This window comes from Colobus angolensis, unplaced genomic scaffold (assembly GCF_000951035.1).
Source record: "Colobus angolensis palliatus isolate OR3802 unplaced genomic scaffold, Cang.pa_1.0 Scaffold9, whole genome shotgun sequence".
NCBI lineage: Eukaryota > Metazoa > Chordata > Mammalia > Primates > Cercopithecidae > Colobus > Colobus angolensis.
Window position 1 is genome coordinate 4,599,439 of NW_012122931.1, and position 6,560 is coordinate 4,605,998.

The following is a 6,560-nucleotide window of genomic DNA, read 5'->3' on the forward strand; positions in this document are numbered from 1 at the left end:
TTTTTCTGGTTTAAAAGTATACCTGGCCAGGCACAGTGGCTCAAGCCTGTAATCCCAGCACTTTGGGAGGCCAAGACGGGCGGATCACGAGGTCAGGAGATCATCCTGGCTAACATGGTGAAACCCCGTCTCTACTAAAAAATACAAAAAACTAGCGGGGCGAGGTGGCGGGCGCCTGTAGTCCCAGCTACTCGGGAGGCTGAGGCAGGAGAATGGCATGAACCCGGGAGGCGGAGCTTGCAGTGAGCTGAGATCTGGCCACTGCACTCCAGCCTGGGCAACAGAGCGAGACTCTGTCTCAAAAAAGAAGAAGAAGAAAAAAAGAAGTATACCCAAGGTTCTCACTTTGTACATTCTTTCTCTCTCTCTCTCCCTCTCTCTCTTTTTTTTTTTTTTTTTGAGATGGAGTCTTGCTCTTGTCACTCAGGCTGAAGAGCAATGGTGCGGTCTCAGCTCACTCCAACCTCCACCTCCCCGGTTCAAGCGATTCTCCTGCCTCAGCCTCCCAAGTAGGTGGGATTATAGGCACCTGCCACCACACCCAGCTAATTTTTGTATTTTACTAGAGACAGAGTTTCACCATGTTGGCCAGGCTGGTCTCGAACTCCAGACCTCAGGTGTTGCGCCCAACTTGGCCTCCCAAAGTGCTGGGATTACAGGTGTGAGCCACCGAGCCCAACCTACACATTCTTTCTCTTCAGGAAACTGGGAAGACAACACCCAAAGCCAGAGAAAGGGTGTCACAAGGGGAAGAAACCTAAAACGAAACAGAAAAGAAAGAATGGAAACAGACAAAGCAACAGGCCCACACAGGGAGGCGAAGACAAGTCCAGGAAGCGAGTTTAATTGGCGTGACATGGACGACATACAGTGGGAACTCGGGGAGGCTGGGGCATGCTACACGGCCCCTGTCCACCCCTAGGCCTTGCCTTGACCTGGCCCCAGAGACACACACCGGCAGGTTCAGACAGGACAGCACCCCAAAAAGAGACTCAAAGGGGGCTGGGAAGGCAAGCAGGAAAGAAAATAACCACAGCCAGAAGACACTGCCTTTTGTTTGTTTTTGCAAGCATTACACCAATTTCTCTCCCAAGTGGTAGGCTCCAGGTGGGAGGCAGCAGCAGTAGTCCAAACCGCTACCCCTGGGCACCAGCCTCTGCCTTTTCGACGGGCTTTGATGATGACACTCACATTCGGGTCTCACCAGGCCCCTGCGAGGCAGGCCCAGCAGAAACTCTTGCTCCCATCCAAGGGATGGGGAAACTGAGACCCAGTGAGCAGAAGTGACTTGTCCAAAGTCCTGGAGGAAGCCGGCCACTGAGTCAGGCTGGGAGTGAGGTGGGCCTCCCTCAGGCCGGGGACCGCTGCAGAAACAGGGACAACGGGGGACTGTGCAGGCTGGGGAGGGCGACTCAGGGCTACAACATCCTGGAGAAGGGGCAGAGCCTGAGCCTGGATGCTAAGATGCCAAGACAGAAGATGGGACCAGCTGTTTATTCAACAAAAGCCTTTTATTCATTCAAAAATTAACCATTGGGTTTATTCCGCAGATATTAAAAAAAAAAAAAAAAGAGGGGGGGCAAGGCTTCCCATCACAGTGCCCTTAAGTTAATTCACTTGCTATCCAGGGATGGCCTAGCAGAGGGGTGTCTGGGAAACGCTGCCAGAAATGTGGTGGCCCACGGCCTCTGAGGACTCACAGCTCCCTCCTCACCTCCCCACTCCAGCCTCCCTCCCGACCACCCGTCCGGTGGGGTTGCAGCCCCAGGTGCGTTGGCGGCTCACCAGCACCAGGGGGCGCGCCGCGCTTCCTTAGATCCCTTAAAATCAAACGCTGAAACCGCACTGGGGACAGGGTGACTTTCTGCCTGGCGGGCAGGGAATGGAGGCTTTTTCCAGAGAGAAGCTGCCTCTCCAGGAAGGGATCCCAGGCATCCTGACCTCCCCACCAACCCCCTCCCAAAAGAGACAAAGTTCCTGAAACCCCAGGTGCACTTGTCTAGGAAATGGGCTGTCAAACTGAAAAGCATTTCAGGGGAAGAGATGTCAGTACAGAGGATGACACGTACGTTTGCCTTGATGTTATTTTAAACGTGGCCTGCTTAGATCATGGAAAATCAGAACATTCTTCTAAGTCAGCATCAACACAAAGTGAGGAGCAGACGCAACGAGGAAGACGCCAGGCCGTGGCCAACTGGCTGCCTGGGGCTGGTGCCTGCCCTGGCCCCAGTGTGAGGCTCTGCAGAGGGACTATGGGCGTGCCCTCTGCATCAGAGCATCTGAAAGGAGCCGCATTGGGTGGCAAACGCCACTGTGGAGAGGCGCACGGGCTGCTCAGGAGGCACCTGGCTTAGGATTCTGCAGCATCACTGCAGCTAGAGGCCTGGGGAGAAGAAGGGGCAGAGATCGGTCCCTGCTGGGCAACCTCCAGTGAAAATGGCCAGTGTCCAGCGCCCCACCAGGGCCGGGAAGGGTGGCCCTTCCGGCAGCTCTGGGCTGGCTCAGGGTGTGGGCCCACCGGCACACTGGACTGCGGTCCGCAAGGATACCGTCTGCTAAGGCCAGAAGCCACACCTGTGGCTTCAAACCAAAAGGCCAAAGGGCAGGATGATGGAGGAAGGCCGGACACACCGAAGGGGTCCACATGCTTAACCCCAGACACCCTCAGCCACAGGCCAAGCTGTACAACAGTGTCATTCCCACTGGACCAGAGAGGCAAATTGAGCCTCAGGCAGAGGCCAAAGAAAAGTAACTGGACCTGGGAAAGACCTCCTTCATCCTCTCAGCCCCGAGTCACCATGTTCATCCCCTGCCCCAGACCCCAGGTCAGAGCCCGGCTGAGAAACTTCAGCCATTGGTGCTGAGTCCCAGGTAGCCCAGGCCAGTGGCTGAGCAGGGAGCCAACCGGCAGGGACTCAAAGAATCCGCCCTTCAAAGTGGCCTGTGAAGGTGGAACCACTGACCTCATCCCTGCAGGATGTTGGTGGGGGAGGGGGGTTATAGTGGGGCCAGCATGCAGCCCTAGGGGGCTGAAGGGGTGATGCTGGGGTTGGCTGAATGCTCCAGCCAAGGGGAACAGCCACGCAGCCCCACATAGCAACGTCGCTCCAGCGGAGGCCTTCCTCGGGCTGGAGGCCTGCTTGCTGAGGGTGGGAACCGAGGACCAAAGTGTCCCCTCTAAAACATGGGATGATAGGCTGTTGACTTTGCAAAGCAGCAGCAAGAATTCTAGACCCAGGCCTGGCCCTGACAGTCTGAGAAGCTGCTTCTCACCTCAAGCCTTCCCTGGGCAAGGACTCCTTCTGGGTCCCAAAGGGAGCTCAAGGGCCTGGGGGGGGGGGGACCAGGAAATGCTGCGGGAAGGGACAAGGTGTGCCATATGACACATTCATCTGTTGGAACAGACCCCACATACCAGCAGCCACGCAATAGGAGCTGAGCTGTGCTGTGACTCAGACAGTCCCTGAGGCTGTTGGGGTCGAGCAAACTTAACCACACGATCATCAGTCACAGGAAACTGAACCCCAGGCCTAGAATTACACCATGTCAGCATGGAAAAGGGCCTTCAAGACCAACCAGCCCAGGCCTCCTTGCTCTGCAGACGGGGCAACTGAGACCCAGAGAGGGCAGGAGGCTGCCCACAATCAAAGAGCAAAGGCCGGACCTCGGGCTCCTACCTCTGACCCAGGGTGGCCTCGCATTCCTGGGGATGGTCCTGGGAACACGCCTGCCTCAATGGCAGGCAGCGCTGGAAGCCTCCGTGAAGACCTGTGGGCCACAGCCCCAGGAGTAGGGACTACCTTGATGGGATTGCCCGGAACTCTTCTCTCCTTTCCTCCCTCCCAGCCTCTGAGCCAAGAGAGGGCCAGGGAAGGACGCCATGCAGTTTACTGGAAAAAGCAGATAGGAAGGGGGGAAGGCAGAGCAGGAGAGAGTCATGAACTATCTTCAAATCCCTCCCCAGCCCAAGTAGGCGGGCGTCCCCTTTATTTCTGCTAACTTCACTTTGAAGACCACCTCTCCTGACTCTGCCTGGGTACCCAGTGCCCCTTCTTCTGGCTCCCAGCCTCAGGTGCTCTGTTTTCCATGCTGCAGCAAACACCAAAGCAAGAGTTGAAAAACCTGAAGATGTCCCCTGTTCATCCTCAGAAAAAATGTTATGGACCCAGAGGAGAACAAGGATGGGGGGACGGAGGCAAAGGGGTTCGGCAGGAGGCATTCAGGCTGGAGGGAACAGTGCATTAGCCATTTAGGAATTTCCACCTCTCCCCTCTCCAAAAATCAAACACAGTATCTGAAAAAAAAAATTTTTTTTGGCTTCTTGGCCGCTGCAGGCCACCATCCTCCCAAGTCAGCGTGGGCAGGTGGGTCAGGGCGTGCACATGTAAACGGTGGGCCCGCAGCCCTGGGAGCTCAGGACACACCAGGCAGCAGCAACAGTTAACAACCAATAAATAAAAGATATCAATTATATATGTATATATAAAAAAAAAAACCTCACTTTCCCCACAAAAAGCACAATACTGTTATCACAAAAAAATCATCATCCTCATAATTAATCATCCTAGCCACGCAGGTGGTTTGGCTGCTAAAAGATGGGACGACAAATAACGTTGACCAGGCAGAACCCCCAGACACCCTCAGCCCACCTACAGCCTCTCCGGCTGCCGAAGGACGAGGGACGAGGGCAAGGCAAGAGTTCTCTGAGGTCCCCAGGCCTTCGCCCCATCTGTCAGTCTGTGTCTTCTAGGACAGAAGGTAGTTGTTTTTTTTCTTTTAAAACGTCTGTTCGAAATAAAAAACAAAAGCACACGCGCAAGAGAGCAGGAGGAACGGAGAGGCTGCCTGCGAGGCAGCCAAGTCCTTGGTTTTGCAGAGGGCTGTAGCCTTTTCCGTTTCGTGTTGTCGTTTTCCGGACAAGCAGAGGTTGCTGGCAATTGGAGCCGGTGGCTTCAGGCTGGGGATGGGTGCAGGACAGGGGAGAGGAGAGCCAGGGCCTCCCGGGTCAAGGGCAGCCGGCTGTGTGTGGACACGGAAGAAGGCTGGGTGGACGCACGGGGTTGGTATCGGGGCTGAGGTGGCCTCATGGCACAGAAGGAGGTGAGTGGTTCCCAGGCATCTGGAAGACACAAGGAGGCAAGATGGGTTAAGATCCAGCCACAGGGGATATGAGTTAAGGTCTGGCCACAGAGGATAGGCACACGGAGCTGGCAGGAAGGTCGATAGAGGGTAAGGCGGCATTCTATGTCAGAAGTCCTAAAAATGTGCATAACATCTGAGGCACCCACTGGGTTCTTCTTTTTTTTTTTTTTTTTTTTGAGTTGGAGTCTCGCTCTGTCACCCAGGCTGGAGTGCAGTGGCACAATCTCGGCTCACTGAAAACTCTGCCTCCCGGGTTCAAGTGATTCCCCTGCCTCAGCCTCCCAAGTAGCTGGGATTACAGGCCCTTGCCACCATGCCTGGCTAATTTTTTTTTTTTTTTCTGTATTTTTTAGTAGAGACAGAGTTTCACCATCTTGGCCAGGCTGGTCTCGAACTCCCGACCTCATGATCCACCCACCTCAGCTTCCCAAAGTGCTGGGATTACAGGTGTGAGGCACTGTGCCCACTCTATAATTATCCTTAATAAATAAAAGTTTACCATGGCATCATCTGTAATAACAGAAAACAGTAAACAAAAATGGAAGCAGAGAAAACAATCTAAGTGTCCAGTATCAGGGGAGTGGTAGAATACATTCGGACATACCCACAGGATAAAACAGTTTACAAGCCGTTAAAAACAACGCATAGAACAGTCGATAAACACATGAAAAGATGTCCAACATCCCTGGTCATTAGGGAAACACACATCAAAACCACAGGGAGGGCCAGGAGCAGTGGCTCAAACCTGTAAATCCAGCACTTTGAGAGGCAGAGGAAGGAGGATCGCTTGAGGCCAGGAGCTGAGGACCAGCCTGGCCAACACAGTGAAACCCGGTCTCTACCAAAAATACAAAAATTAGCTGGGTATGGTGGCGCGCATCTGTAATTCCAGCTGCTTGGGAGGCTCAGGCAGGAGAATGACTTGAACCTGGGAGGCGGAGGTTGCAGTGAGCCGAGATTGCATCACTGCACTCCAGCCTGGGAGACAGAGTGGGACCCTGTCTCAAACAACAACAACAACAACAACAACAAAAACCACAGTGAGGCAACCACTTCACACCCGCTAGGATGGCTATCCTTTTTTTTTTCATGGAAAATAACAAGTGTTGGCAAGGATGTGGGGAAACCTGAACCTCTGTCCATTGCTGGTGGGAATGCAAAATGCTGTCACTACTTTAGAGCTCAGTTTGGTGGTTCCTCACAAAGTTACACATAGAGTTAACCCTATGACCCAGCAACTCCACTCCTAGGTATATACCCAAAGAACCCAAAATCGATACTCAGGCCAGTGAGGTGGCTAACGCCTATAATCCCAACCCTTTGGGAAGCCAAAGTAGGCAGATCACCTGAGTTCAAGAGTTCGAGACTAGCCTGGCCAACATGGTGAAACTCCGTCTCTACTAAAAATACAAAAATTA

At 53.7% G+C, this 6,560-nt stretch overlaps 1 protein-coding gene across 1 annotated transcript in view; it reads right to left on the minus strand.

Annotated features, from left to right (window-relative positions):
- Nucleotides 1-818: 818 nt before the first annotated feature.
- Nucleotides 819-6,560, minus strand: part of NCS1 (neuronal calcium sensor 1) — a 58,761-nt gene continuing 53,019 nt past the window's right edge. Inside the window, exon 9 of the mRNA XM_011931203.1 lies at nucleotides 819-5,119. The gene's annotated coding sequence lies outside the window, so the exon portion shown is untranslated. The remainder of the gene's footprint in view (nucleotides 5,120-6,560) is intronic.